Source organism: Anser anser (assembly GCF_964211835.1).
Source record: "Anser anser genome assembly, chromosome: 4".
Classification (NCBI taxonomy): Eukaryota; Metazoa; Chordata; class Aves; order Anseriformes; family Anatidae; genus Anser; species Anser anser.
Genome location: NC_139724.1, coordinates 9,743,917 through 9,759,854, shown reverse-complemented (window position 1 = coordinate 9,759,854; position 15,938 = coordinate 9,743,917). Strand labels below are relative to the sequence as shown.

Sequence of the window (15,938 nt, the reverse complement as noted above, 5' to 3'; positions counted from 1 at the left end):
CACACCCCAAATGCATCATTTCCTTGGATAACAAGCAAGCTCTTTGGGACTTTTTTTTTTTTAAAACTATTGCAGTAAATTGGGTACTGGAGTTTTTCAGCTTGTGTTCATGGGCAAGAAATACTTTGAAATGCTCTTTGGGGTAAAAAATAAGTAGGCATCTGAATGGTCAGACAATGAGGATTTGAGCAAGATGTATTTATTTATTTATTTTTAATTAAAAAATAAAAGGCATGGAGCAAGCCAAGAAATGTCTTGGCTATATTAGATTATCTCTAACTAGCACAAAGCCCTTCAGATCTGATCTAAGTATAAAACAACATATTAAATAGCTGCAATTACATTAAAACAGACGAGCCAGAAATAAAAACAACCAAAACGAAAAAAAATACAACTTCCAGGCCTTTTTCATAAAGAACTAAGTGATTTAAGAGGTGATTGTAGTTGTAACCAGTGAAGAAGGGGAAAGAATATTCTAGCAAACCCTGTGCATGAGTAATGCACATTAGTAGTCAGAGCTCTGTGAAATTACTGGTCCTTATCTTATCTCTTATTTTTTTCCCTCCTTTCTCCAGTTCATTTGTACTTTGACCTTAACAAAGTCTGTTCAACTTTGCTGTGCTTTGCTTTTCTGTTTGTGTGTGACCTAAATGCAGTGGTGTTGGAGAAAGGCTTGTTGGTGTTAAAGGAATAGGTCTGACTTGTGCCTCACAGATCTGTTTTGGAGTTTCATTCATTTTTTTGTAAGTCAGTGGCTGTCAGTGCTCTTTGCATATGCAGAGAGCTGCACTAACCAAAGCACTCACCCCTGTGATAAGGAGGTGCCAGATCCTTGTAGCTTGCACCATCAGTCACTTGCTGCAGGTCAACCCATTTCCATGCAATAAATCTATTCCAGCGGTGTTAGCAGCTGAGCTTTTAGTCACCACCATTTTTTACAGCTGAGAGACAATTTTATCAAAAAACAAAATAAACAACAACAACAAAAAATGTTTTAATCAGGGCTGGTATAATCTGAGTTCTGAGCCAAATTTCTAGGTTAACCTTAATGGTGGCACTTCCTTGCATTTGAGCTTGCCTTGAATTTGCAGCGCAGCTTTATGCTTTAATGTTCCTTTCCTCCAGTGTGTCAATGGAATTGGGGTAGTTTTGAGTACATCCCAAAGACGGAAGTTAAAACAGGTTTAACTAAAGCCATATTTTACTAGCTTTTAATTGTTCATTAAATATTTAAAGCTGCCTAAGGCACCATGGCAATTCCTTCAGTTGCAGAGAAGCAGCTGGGAATTCCTCTTTCCATTTCATTAGCAGAAAACTGAACTGGTATTTGTGGTTCTCAAAAACTTTGCTTTTGGCGAAGATGTAAATGGATCTAATAGGAAACAAACTTATCTCAAATATTTGCAAGGTTTTGAGCCACTATGAAGTTTATTTTAGAGTGTGGAGTACAGACTCATGTTGAGGGTTCTGGTTCTGAATCCTTTTAAAGGGGAAATAGAAGGAATTTTCTGGGAATTGTTTTTAACACCGGGCAGCTTGTTCCTACCTTGGCTGGATTACGTGGTAAAGAATGCATGGTAAGAATACCAGTAATTTAGCTTTTGCTTTTAATGTGAGGTGATTAATGAGTTAAATCTGTACCTTCCCTCCAAAAGTTTTCTATGTTTAGTTGGTATAAAGCACAAGCACTTCTTTGCACTAGGATCATGCCTCAAATGAATTACAAGGTAGTAAAAAAGCCCTTTTTTTACTTTACCTGTAAGAAATCGAGGAGAAAAGCTCTGCAGCCTGTGGCAGAACTACACTGTAAGATTTATAAATATTGTTTTACAGAAGCACTTGTTACTCAGGTGAGCACAGCTTTTTACAGGATCAGAGGCAGGTTTATTCTTCTGAAGAAAAAAAAATCTTCTCTGCTACCTGCTACTCACTGCACATGTGAACAATGAAATAAATTCCTGTGCTTCCTAAAATCAGAACAGATTTGTGCCTGTACATTTAAAATAATGAAGTTGGTAATGCATCGAACAGATTTAACCTTTGCTTCCTCTGGTTGTGATTTCTTGCAGATTAAGCTCTCCATTTATGTTGCCCTTTCACCCTGTAACAGCTGTTGACAGAATGAAAAAATTGATGGACTGCTAGTTGCATGCAGTTGGCCTGGGACTGTGTATCACGATTTGTTGCATGAGGGCTTTTCATCTAAGTGATATTTTGCTTCTGTATATCTTCTGGAAGCCTTAGGACTGTGAAAACAAACTGGTTGAGGTTTTGGTCTGTAAGTGAGGATCTAATCTGGGTGGAGAGACATCATTTCAGATCAGTCATCACCTCATCGCTGTCCATGGCAGAGGTGTTTTCTTAGGAGAATCTGCTGCCCCGCCACCGAGAAGGTTGCATTTTAGCCCTTTGCCCTTTGGTGATGGAGAAACCTCTGTTTTTCTTGTGGCTGGCTGCAGCCTACACTGGTGAGCCCTGCGGAAAGCTTTGCAGACGTGTTTGGGTATTTCGTAGAATCACCAAGTCAGTTCTCTGTGCATGTGATACGTGGATATGAAGACATTTACTGAATGACCTCTTTTCTTCCTTGGTCAGCACCGAGCCTTTCCAGTCTGTTTGAAAGCCCTAGATAAATGCAGAGGAAGCCACATGGATTAAAACTAAATCCAAGATTTAGCTCAGCAGATGTCCCTTTCAGAGCATTCACAGGGTGTTATAGGATCAGCGCAGTACAGCCCACGTCTTTCCTCATCATCCCCTAAGCACTGAAGGACCATTCCCCTGGCTACTGAATTGCTGTCAGCTCTCTTTGCTGGTTACTGCTCCACCTTGCATCCCAACGTTAGTAGTTAGGCAGAAGGTTTGAACTAAGATGCAGCATTATTTTGTGCTTCTGCCCAGCTGCAAGCCTGGGTGGTGAGACATTGCTGCGCGTGTCAGGAGGAACATTTGCAGCAGAAGGGTCCTCGACTGCTCAAGCCAGAAGTTTTGCTGTCTCTATAGAAACAGTCATCTCCACTTCCTTGGAATTTATCTCACCCAGCCACCCTTGCCTGTTTGTTTTATGAATTAGAGCATTTTTCTTTTACTACTAAATGTTCATTTGCTCAAGTCATTAAGTATAAGATATAGGAGATGAATAATACTACCTTTTATAATTTTCAGTTCCCTAATGAGGAATACTGTGTCTGTACTCAGAAACCTGGAAATGCAGCAGTGACAGTTGGCCTTTTATGTTTGTATGTAACAGAGCTCAGCATTTTTTTCTTCTCTTTTAGCAAATGGTAAATTCAGCCAGAGAAATTCAGCTTCAGACTGATTTAATGTTTGGCAAATTCAACCTAAATTTACAAGAGGTTTTGCTTAAAGAAGAAAGTATGATGTCAGAATTGAAAATACCAGGTTGGTATTGAAAATACCATTTTGGCAAAGTTCTCACATTTAAAATCTTCATAGTGAATTACTGCATACTGAATTACTAGTGAATTAATTTTTTAAGAAGTGTACAGAAAGGGTCATGAATGCATCTGGAAGATTATCCATGCATAGCTGTCCCTCCAACATCACTGGAGCTTTAGTTAGAGGCAAAGTTTAATGATCAATCAGATCTAATGTGAGCTGTGCAGCTTAAAGAAGCAATCAACAGACATTTGCCATTTGGAGGCTTGGGGTTTAATTGGTAAATTTATTTCTGTGCCCCTGGCAGCAGAGAGCTTTTGTGCAAAGAAGACACAATTCAGCATGGAGACACAGACTGGAACTCCGTGGCATGTCAGCTGATGCCTTACCCATATCCGTCTGTGGTCTCTCTGCTTTATTTCCCATTACATTCTGCAGAAATTCCCACGTGGAACTGGAAAAAAAACATATCACGTCAGGGCCAGTCAGCTGCTTTTCATATTTCAATTAATTTTTTGTTTTCCCTCTGTCAAAAGGAAGTAAGAATTAAGAATTTAATATTTGTGTAAAAGTTTCAGAGGATAAGAGAGCTTTGTTCATTGTTTTATGCATGTGGTCAAACTTTTGATGAAAATTGGAGACACTGTCTGGATAGTTAAATCATAGGGTTTCATCCACATATAGACCTTTGCATTTGTATCACATTACAATTGTTCATGTGAAGAAATCAGATGTGTTTTATGAGTAAGAGAATAATATCTGATTCACATAAGTAGGCCAATGTAATTAAATGTTAAACCTCATAATGTAACACAGTTTGTGCTGTTTCCCTGATTGGGTCCACATCAGTTTCAGCAGGGATATCATTGCACAAATGCATAACTTAACACAAAGAACACAAGCATTTAAAGAGCAACCTTCTTAAAAAAAACATTAATCTGCTTCATTTCCTGGGCAAGTACTGAACGATCTCGCTAGGAAGCCCCGGGGTCATCCTGAGCAGACGCAGGGTTGGGGCAGGGAGGACATGCCCCTAGTCTGCAGATACACACGTTGAGGCTGAGGGAAGGGAAATCCTGCTCTTGAACCTTTTGAAATGTGATATTTCCCAAAAAATCTCTCAGAGTTGTCTTTTGTGATTCAGCAAAATGAATCATTCAATACTATAAACCAACATGGATCGTGACAAACAGGGTTTAAAAATGCTGTTTGTTTCATTTCTTTTCCAGATCGTTGCTGTGGGAGAAGTTTTCTGTTCCTGGAAACATGCAGGGGTGATCTGGCAAAGTAAGCAAGACAAACGAATCAGTCCATAAGGCTTAATTTTGCCACCACGCAATAGAGCTGTAGGTGCCTCATGAAGCATGTAAGTAAATGGTTCATCCCACCCAAAAGCCAGGTTTCTCCTTCTAAAGCAATCCACATAATCCCAGTAGTGACTTTCCATCAGCAACCGTTTTAATCATGGTAGAAGCCAGTACAGGTGTCTCCAAGCATAAATGCACTAGGGAAATGCTTGAGTCTGTTTTCAGAGACCAGGTGCACTTACCTAATCCTGCAGCTAGCCAACATCTAAGGTCCACTGTGTCCCAAAGGTACGGTTATGTTGAAGGAGGTTAGGTGCAGTGTATGTACAATAACATATAAGAAAATCTCATTGAAAATACTAGTTGAGGAATGAGCTTGTTTAGCTGAAACACTGGATGTCTTTGATTAATGGTTAATTCTGAGAAAGAATTAACTCCAAGAAATTGAGGCAGTTCTTGGAACTGATTACAGGGACAGGAAGTAGAAGTGATGAATCTGTCCCTGTGGACCAGAAACTAATTGAATTCAAAAGCCAGGAAAGCTTTGAGTGTAGAAGTCAGCAGAAAATTAACAGAAGTCAGTAGAAAATAGTTACGGAGTTATGAGCAAGGAAATTGTCCATTTATGCTTTTGTGCTTAAGGAGAAAGGGATTCTGTATGTTCTGCTTCTCAAAGACCATAGCAAAATAAATAGCTCTTAATCTCCTATTTGGATTTCTTTCTGTTCTGCTTTCTCCCTGAATTAAGCAGTAGTTTGAAGTGTTTAAACAGAAGCTGTTTAAACAGAAGCTACTCAGCTATTCTTTGTCTTACTTTTTCCATAGCTGGTATGAATTAAAGTAGGTAGGTAAAAGGGCCTCCTCTAGTCTTTGCCCCCATTTAATAGTCATGGCTTCTGAGATTGCAGATAAGCTCTTGCACAAGTGCATTTTGATCACGTAGTATGCCTGTTCCTCAGTGAGCTGGCTGTGCTGTGCATGAGCAACACACAGCATGCAGTACTTCTGTCTGGCTGAGGCTGAGGGGGACTTCTGATGCATGCTGCCCTGCCCCATGGTGCAACCACTTGGCCTCCCAGCCTTTCCTCCATGCCCTCGTTTGGGTTGGTGTGGTGTTCAAACCTGTGGGCATGCTGTTTTAAGGGTACATACTTGCAGTTATTTAAAGTTCTGTGCACAAAAATAACAGGCAAGCTTGTGTCTGGCAGATAGTTGCATTCCTGATTTGCCCATAGGAAGCAAAATACAAAGCACGGTGGGTATACCTGGAGGCTGTTTCAAAATCTAGCCGTGAATATCTCCATCTTATGCTTGTCTGCAGTTGTTGAGGCTTAAATGTATGAAGGCAGTGTCTTTTGTTTAGAGGCTTAAAGTGCAGCAGAAGGGAGCTGGTATTTGTCTGATATCAAACCAGGTGCAAAACAGCAGAACTAATTGTAAATCAACAAATACCAAACACGATTAAAAAGATAATCAGATGGGGAAAACTCTCCACCCTGTGGTGGAGACAACCTAAATAGTCCAGGCTGAGATAGCTTTTCCTTTCCCACATGCTGTTGCAATGGATATTAGGAAGAATTGGATATTAGGAAGAATTTCTTCAGGGAAAGGTTGGTTAAGCATTGGAACAGGCTGCACAGGGAAGTGGTGGAATCCCCATCCCTGGAGGTATTTGAGAGAGATGTGAATCTGTAGTCTCAAAGATGTGGCAGTAAGGGATGTGGTTTAGTGATGGGACCTGGTAGGTCAGGTTGATGGTTGGTTGAAGGTCTTTTCCAAACTAAGTGACTCTATGATTCAGTCTGTTTCCATTCTGGTGATCTTCCATCTGTGGATAAAGGCAGAGAAGTGTGCCTTAAGACTCCCAACTTGCAGCTCTGGATAACGGAGGACCTGTTTTCACGGGTACCAGAGAGCACAAAGTATGTGTGGTACCTGGAATGATGATCTGGGTCAAAACACGATTTCCAAGCACATCTCATTTGATGTTCTCTCTCTGATAACCAGACACAGCGGTAATTATGAACGTGCAGAGCAAAACTGCAGTATTCTCTCTTTATATTACCTCTCTATAAGCAGAAGGGGAAAAATACTATATTTTCTGCTAATGTTCTCATTTCAGCTTTGGGGAGATAAGTGCCTCAGATATATTTGTATAGACAAGATGAGTAATTGGCTAGAGATATTTCCTCATAGCAGTACAGTTTCCAAAGTGACATAGCTGGAGGAAAGTGACATAGCTGGAGGAAAGTGACATAGCTGGAGGAAAGTGACATAGCTGGAGGAAAGTGACATAGCTGGAGGAAAGTGACATAGCTGGAGGAAGTCACTTTGGGGTAAAACGATCTTAAGTAACCCTAATTATATTACTGTTTCACATCAGTACAACTTCAGTGCTTTGAGCTTTAATTCATATGAAGACGAGAGCTTGCCCCATTAGGATGCCTGGATTTGTTTTCTTTTCTCCTCAGTATAACAGGAAATAATGTGAAATACATCCAACTTTCACAGAGTTGAGCCTTCAAGGTCAGAATCAGTACTTTTATTCCCTTGTTCAAGTAAGAATGCCTTCTGTCTTGCTGTTGTTTCCCTTGCATAAATTTGAAATGGTTGAGATTCCTTTTTGGCAAGTTGTTCCTAAGAGGTTTCTGGTTTTCATTGCTTAATCCTCCACCATAATGTTGTGAAAATGTTTATTTCTGCCCTTCCTCCTCCTCCCAATTTTCTTATCATGAGATTCAGATAACACAACCATCTTTAAATAAATAAATAGTAATACTTTCAGATAGCCATCACCCCTCAAATTTTTGTTCCTCTCATTTCTTTCTTTTTTTTTTTCCCTCCATAAAATGTAGAATTGTAAGGAGTGAAAATCAGAAAATCTTCCCTTTTTGACAGCTGTGGTCATGCAGCTGATGCATTCAGCAAATATTGACTGTGAGAATGCTAAATGGGCTACATGTATTTTGCTGTTAAATGTATAGCTCTATTTTTTTTGTGAGATTCTTAAGTACAGAAAGTGGCAAACTGAAGTGGTGTTTGCACAGAAGCTCACTGACTGCTTTTGCTGCTTGAGCTGGGAGTCTTATCATTAAGACTATTAATGATATTCACCACTTAGAGGGTTAGCCAAGGGCAACATGGCACTTCATCAGAAATATTTCTAGTAAGATTTGGGTGGGATTGATGTCTGAGAAACCTTTGTTAAACAGGAAGAAAAAAAATGCACCATGTGAAAATACTAAGATCTGCAGAGTTATAGACGTTCATATTTTTGTCATTGTCAACTGGGGGAAGGAAAAATACTTGAAAGTTGATGTAAAACATTTGATTCACTCATACATATTTTGGACCATTACACCCACTCTCATAAAATTGTAGGAAAACATAAATTGCTTGGACTGCAACTATTTTGATGTCTTACTCAAAATATTTGCTGTAATCTTAAGGCTTTCGCAACATCTTTATCTGTAAGTGTGTTTTTCTTAGCTAAAATAGATCTTTCCAAGAGCGTTAAGTACCTGTGTAAATTGTCTTTTGTCTCCACGGTGGCTTCTTTGCTGTTTTGATAACTGAGATAATTTTTTACCTGAAATTTCTTGTGGAGTTCTAACCTATTTGGAAATGTCTTACTGGATGGCACAAGGTTTGACACACAACACTGTTTTATGCTAAGCATCAATACGTGAATATGCAACAGCCCATGAGTAGTAGAGGTTCCCCTAATCTCTCCCTACACTAAATAATCACTGCACTTCTGCAGGGGACTGAAACTGAGACAAGTTAACATATCTTCCTGTTTTTTTTTTTTAGGTGCTCATTTTTTTTCTGGAAACCATGATGAAACCACTCACTAGTTCAGACAATGCACCCTTTTGTTTCTACTGATTCAGACAGCATCAGGAAGAGAGGGAAGCAGGTTGCAACATGGGGCTTGGAAGAGATGACTGTCTTGGTAGGGTGGGGCTGAACATCAGACCTGGGTTGCACCAGACGGGTTGCATGCCTGAGGACAAAACAGAGGTATTTGTCCAACCCTAAATATTATTCTATCAGTCCAACAACTTGCCTGCAGGCAGCTTTCTCACTTCTTTACCCATCTCCCTGAATGAGTGACTGGGGGAGTTTTGCTTATGCAGGTAACCTCTGGAGTCTGGGAGAAGACACCCAAGCCATCCCAATCACTGCATCTCCTGACATGAGACAATACCGTATCATTTCCTTCTGTGATGTGTGTGAAGAGCATAAAGTCTCTTTAAGTGGTAAACATGATCTGCTTCTCACCACGCAACGCATAACCCAAACAAATGGATTTCCTGTCTTCACGCAATGGGAAAACATTGTAGAATATGTTCAGCATGCTGCATCTGTCTCTTCTTCCATACTGAACTTCTTCCTACAGAGTGCTTTCTTCTTCAAAATTGTCACTTAGAGTAAAATGTCACTAAACTTATTAAATGCCTGTTAAGTTTTCTTTTAGTCAAGCTCTGTCATTGTACAGGCTTTCAGTACTATACTTTTGTTTTTTCTACTAAAGAAACAGTAAAATCATTGAAGATTTTTTTTCTGATTTTTTTTTTTTACTATAGTAATGAAAGAAATGCAAGTAGCTTTGTGTGTTCTTGAGAGTTGATATAATATTTTATAAACTTTTGAGAGCTGTTGAGCTAAATTAACTGATATTAAAATTGTATGTTTAAATGAACAATCAGCTTCTTTAAATAAGGAAGCTGTTGATGACAATATTGATGACTCTGACCATGAGTGAGGACAATTCTGGCCAGAAAGGAAATGCAAGGAGTCCACAGGCAAAAATCCATTTACAGAGGTAAGGATTCCTCTTTTCTGAGTTGTCTGGGGAGACTTCTATCCCCAGTAGAAGCTGAACAGTGGCACCTCTCTTTCCAATCTGAGATGAATCAGTCATCTTCTGATAGAAATCAAGGCATAAAAACTTTTCGCTGTACTGTGAAGAAGAAGGGCTTCAAGGACACTGCGTGAGACCCAGTGAAGTGTCCTGCTGTGAAAGTACAATAGGAATTTATCTGGGAGTGGCTATATTTACACTTTAGTGTTTGAAAGCAAGGAAGAATTCTCACCTACAAAGGTATATGTATAGATTTAGTTACTCAGTGGCTCAGGAATAACGTCTATGTGCATTCTTCAGAGAACAAAAAAAAAAAAAGAGAAAAAAGTTGGCATACATCCTCTAAGTTTAGCACTGTTTATATTTTCTCACAAGTTTTATTTTACATAGGTCTTTCTATGCTTATGTAGAGAATTGAACCAAAAAGCAATCAAAGACAATGTAAACATAATCTCTGTTAGCACATTGAGATGCTGGAAAGATTTGCCCTTTTTATGACTTTGGTTGCAAACACTGTAGCCGACCCCTAATGCTGCAGATGACATGTTTGTTCCATTGCTGAAGCTATCTTTGACCTCATTTCTTCACATTATCCACCAACTAGGAGCTAATCAATAGGAACTATTCGCAGTTATTTGTAGACCAATGAAAACTGCAGATGATGCAAAAATGGATGCTATATGTGCAAGAATGCAATGGTAATGGTACGATTGCTTAGCATTGCTGCTACAGATTATGGTGTTGAAGATATAGTCGCTGTCTTGAGATCATCTGGTCCAACCCCTTTCCCCCAGGCCAAGTGAAAACCCCAAATATTTTATGGACTTGTGCTATACCCTATGAAAAGTTTCGATACCCAAGTTCATTATGCGAATTTAGGACTTACTCCAGGAAGGTGTTACATGATTTCCTTAGGACTTGATGAGAGTTCTCAGCAGTAAGCAAAGGACTTCTGCAACCTATGTGGCAGTAACTTGAAAACAACCTGGCTTGGTCTGTTCATGATTTAGTTAGGCTTAGAACCACTCACTCCTAAGTGGCACCCCTGCAGCGGCCAAATGGTGATGTTCATTTTTTATATACTGAGTAGAAAAGACAAATCGTAGATAACAAAACTGCTGTCATTATGATCCATAGCATTTTTCTTTTCTGTTCTTTTCTCTCTTTTTTTTTTTTCCCTGTAGGGAACAGTCTTTCTCCAAGCGGTCTTTTCTTTAAATCTGGGGACTGTCTTCCTAGTCACATGATGGGGGGAATATTTAGCAAGTCCCCAGTCACCCTTGGATTCTGAAATAGTGAAGGCAGAAGCTTGGAAAAAAAGTTTCATGCTCTCATGGGTGACATATATGAGGAAATGTAATTCTCAGTTCATAAGTACTATATACAGTCAACTAACTAATGAAAGCTGATAAAAGTGCTGTTGTAAGTAGATTTGCCTGAACATGTATTTTACCTAATTCTTACAGAGTCAAGGAAAAATTCACACCCTCATTACAGAAGAGTAATAGATAAAGACTTGTCAGATGCGCTTATCTAGTGTCAGGTGTTCAGAGTAAGGCTTCCTCCTTCAGACTACTTTCTGACGTTTTTCATCTGGCATTTACTATGCTTATAGCACAAAAGTTTTGCTGCTCTCCTACTCTGGGAGCCCATGGGGATAGGTAGGGCTTTACGCAACATGCTGAAAATGTGATGTCCTGTGCAGAGCAGGATCTGAGGCCCTACTTGTGCTGGTGGAGTGTGTCCTTTCAAGGCAGGTTCTTAAGTAACTACCAAGCACTGCATTGTGTTCATCCAGTTCTCAAGGACATATCTGCCACAAGACATGATCCTCCTCATATGACCTCAACTCATACACTTTGGGTTTTCACTAGTTTGACAAGTTTGATAAAGGTGATTTCCCAGTACTGAGGCAATGCAGGTAAATACAGCTGTTAGACTTTGTGCTGGGATAGGACAGAGTAGTAGTGAAGAAGCTTCAAGAAATATAAAATTTGTGTGAGGGTCACTTTCCAGGAACAGACAGAAGTGGGACCATGACCAACAGACCCACCTGGAGTGGGGAACCTGAAATGCTGCGGACTTCAGCCACTTCTATGTAAAAGACAGAGGAACACCTAAAATGTAAGATGCTGTAAGTTGGTTTGAGATTGGTATTTCCCCCTTGAATGCTTATGCTCTGGAAGAACGTTACATTGCTCACTGAAAGCCATCCTGTCACTTGGCTAAAACCTGGGTTTTAGGTCTCCAAAAACCTAGGCTTTAGGACTCCAAAACAGGGTACATGATTTTACAGATTATCCAGCTATTAGTCGCTGCCATGGTATTGACTAAATTAAGTAAAAAATGTGAGAGGAGACCCCAATCAACTTTTAATTGGCTGAAAATTTGTTCTGTCAGGAATAAGCTTTTCTATAGCTCCTCTTAATAAGTCCCGGTGCATGTCCTTTGAAACAATTAGTGGTGGTTATTGTTAAGAGGAGGATACCGCACTGGATGAACCAAAGCTCTGACCACGACCTGTACAGCTTCAGTATGAATGAGGAATGGTTTCAGAAGAGCAGCAATAAATATAAATTATATTATATAACATTATTAATACCTTAAAAGTAGGCCAGGGTTAACGTAATGTCATTGTTCTACTTCTGAAGAATATTTGTAAGTCACAGAGGAAGAGTGTACAACAGATTGTCAGAATAACAGATTAACAGAGTAAATTTAAGAAATAGTGGATAAAACTACACTGTATAATTGAGATCACGGTAAAAATCGAGTGTTACGGGAACACTTATTCGGGAAAGCTAATGCCAAGTGTTCTTTGGAACACATGCATGACAACTGGAACAAAAAATAAAAATAGAAATAAAATTTTCCAGACATCAGTGACTGTCTGTAGTAGAAAAGATATATGCATATCTTTTTCAGGGCTTAAGCTTAACAAATTCTTTCCCTTCTTGCTAATGTTAGAATCATGTTTGTCTGAAACGAATGTTTCTAGTTTTATATTCATGGAAGTGCATCTTGAGCTCAAATGCGTCATGCTTAAGTGCTTTGCTGAATCTAGATGTAAATGAAAAGCCCGATAGAGTAAACTATAAATAACTTCCTTTAAAAATAAACTTCATTTGGAAACTCATGCTTGAGTGAATGATCCAGTTTTCCGTAAACATCCACTCAAATTTCCAAGTTGCTCGGAAAATGAAATAATTATTTCAAAGCAACAAAACATTGTGGTTTAAATACTCCACGTCTGGCATAGTGTAGTCACTAGTTATTTGTCTGCACTAATTAACTTAGTGTTTCATGCTTAATTTCAGCTTCTAAACCAACTCACTGCACTGAAGATGTTTGGGCTGTCAGCTCTATGGAGGTCGAGCTCTTTGGGAAGTGTGAGCGCACTTGCAAAAGGTGACACTGGGGATGGATTTGCAAATGACACTTCTCTCTCTCTCTCTTTTTTTTTTTTTTTTAATAAAAAGACCAGGATGTTCATAGGAAAGCAGGGCTTTTAGGCATGCAGGAAATGCCCTGTGGCTGGTACAATTGATCACGCCATTTTGGATGATCAGGTAAATTCATTTATAACATTGATTTTATAATCCTGTCTTTTATAATCCTGTTTTTCCATACATACTCTTTGGGGTTCCCAGACAAAATATCCTGACTGCCTGCAATCTTTAGAATATCAACCAATACGTTTTATAAATACACACAAAATGACTAGGCAATGAAACAATTAATTGATTTTTATAATGAAGCATGAAATCAGATAGTCTTTGAGATGGAGTGGAGTGAAGCTGGTGTCTGATCTGATTAAGATCAATGTAATTTTATGCTTGTTAGAGCTCAGCAGCTGCTGGTTAAAAGACATTAGTTTAGCTGTCAGAGAAAACCATTGACAGGTTTTACTTGGTAATAGTCTATCAACAGCTAAGTCTTTAAGGGTTTTTGGTGCAGTACAGACACAGCCTGTTTATAACATGGGAAAAATGGGACTGCAAAAAACCTTCACTGGGCACTTTCTGTTCACAGAAATAAGTTCATTACTGAGATGGAATGGGGAATTCATAGCATCCCTACGGGCAAACACATCAGAGTACTTTGTAAAAACAGGGAAATACTGGGGAAAAGCAAACTGAACATTAATGTGTAAAAGAACATTAGGTATCAATAGACTCTTGAATTTTTTAGGTTATAAATCCTTTTGAAGCATAACAAGGCCAAAGGAATTCAAGATGCTCGACTGCTTTTTCTCTAGGGTGCAGTCTTGTTTTGTTTTCACCATGGTGCTTTCCATGAAGACGGAGACCTGGGAAAGATGAGTTTCAGGTGGCAAAGCAGCTTCTTTACCTGATGGGAACTGTTTTGCATCCACCTGGTGCCCACATGGACTTGTGTTTGCACAATCAGGATGTAATTGTGAAATTAAGATTTCTTAAATTTATAGAGTGATACGCAAAAATCTCATCTACAGGAAGCTGCAGTTGTATCACTGAGGAGTAGCCTGGATAGGAAAACTTTCTTTTCCTTGAAGCATGAGCCAAAAGTGTTAATAGGGGAATTCCTAGCAGAACAATAATTACACTCACCTGATGCACTCTATATAAATCTCTCTGAAAGGGCTATTGTGAGAGCTAAAGAGGATTTGGAATTGCCCTGCACAAAAACAGTCTGGTATTTGAATGCTGAGCTTTGCTGATTTGAAAAGCTCATACTTAAAGGTGTTGTTTTGTTTTGCTTTCCCCAGGAATCAAAGTCCTGAAAAATCAAGAATTTACAAGCATAGAAATATGTTCAATCTCAACAGGATATGCAAATATGTCAAAATTCATACATTGAATATGATTTGAATTACTGAAATATCCCAGAGCACCTTGTAACTTCAGTATTTATCCAGATTTTCCCATTTTGAGCATCCTGGAGGGGTGGGCAAGGGGAAAAGTGTTCTTTTTTCTTTAAAGAAAAAAATTATAGGTGTTCTTCCTTTACCAAAATAACTTTCCTGTGAATCACCTGCTTATGTGACTCCCACACACCAAGCGGTTCAGCCAGAGATAAATTTATAATATTCTCCCTGGACGAGAATGGAAGCCAATACATTCCTCTGAGGCAAAGGGAGTGGTCATATCTTTTGTTGTTGTTTTTGTTAACTGCCAGAAAGTAAAACATGAGTCAGTTCAGAAAAATGAAATATACTGATTTCTACACAAGCCACTTTAAAATGAAACATAGTTTCTCTTAAAATATTCTGAATTATAACATTTTTTTCAGTAAAATGTGTTTCCCTGGAAAAAAAGCAGAGAATGGATTCCTATTTGAAGTAACCACAATAAAGAGCTCTTGAGTAGTTCTATGTAACATATTGAAGGTGTATTTAGTCCTTTACAGAGCTTTTCTTTTTAACAAAACTTACATATTATTAATAATATTATTAATAAGATATGATATTATTAATAATAATGTTAGCAATATTCAATATTATTAATATTGTTGATAATATTGAATATTAATATATTTCTACAATATCACACTGATTTTTTTTTTCCATTGTATTACTGACTTTCTAAGTTATAGCTAAGAAGCAGTGTTTTTTAATTTTTTGTTAGGTTAGTAAATGGAAAAACCAACAATACATTAAGTATAGAAAATGTGAGTGAATAAGTTTTGGAAGACAGCTTAAGATACTTCTTAAGCAGGGAAGATTGAGGAAAAAAATATTAGCACAATCAAATATGTCTGCAAAAATTAAGCAATGTAAATAATTTCTAGCATGTTAATACACTTTATATATAAAAAACATATAGTGAGTCTACCCACGGGCTTTTAACATCGGGCTGGAGGAGATTTTGCTATTGATGGACAAGAACATGCCATTAACACTCCAATGTGACCATAGTTTCTTGGTTGCAGCAGTCTGTTTGCTTAGCTAGAATTCCTGGCATCTGGTTTGGCCTTTTGAAGGGCAGACGAGGTGATGTGTAATGTGTCAATTCTTTTGTGAAAAGTCCCTCCCAGGTAGTAGCACTATTTTAAATGGAATAACGTGGCAGACACCTTGCAATGGGAGAAGCAAGTGGTGTCTCCATAACTCATTCCCTCTTCCCTTTTCACAAGTTAAGTAAATTTCAACAATTATTGATTGTCAGGTGAAGCCACCACAGTTCCATTATGTTTAGATAAGTCATGCTACTTCATTATCCCATTTTGAGCTATGGGTGAGTGCAAAGTAGTAGGTGAATATAATACCATTTTATGAATGTAATATTATTTCATGCTTGACCTTACAAACAGAACAGCATTAGCTTTGTTAACAGACTTCCTTTGTTCTATACACCATGCAAGAATCCAGAGGTTTTAAAGTGTTG

The 15,938-nt window shown here is 38.5% G+C and overlaps 1 long non-coding RNA gene across 1 annotated transcript; it reads right to left on the bottom strand.

The window, feature by feature from the left end:
• Positions 1 to 180: 180 nt before the first annotated feature.
• Positions 181 to 5,747, bottom strand: LOC310898976. Its single transcript, XR_014583883.1, has 3 exons — positions 4,949 to 5,747; positions 3,789 to 3,853; positions 181 to 2,625 (listed from the first exon to the last, which is right to left on the bottom strand). It is a non-coding gene; the product is annotated as an uncharacterized lncRNA (long non-coding RNA).
• Positions 5,748 to 15,938: the final 10,191 nt, after the last annotated feature.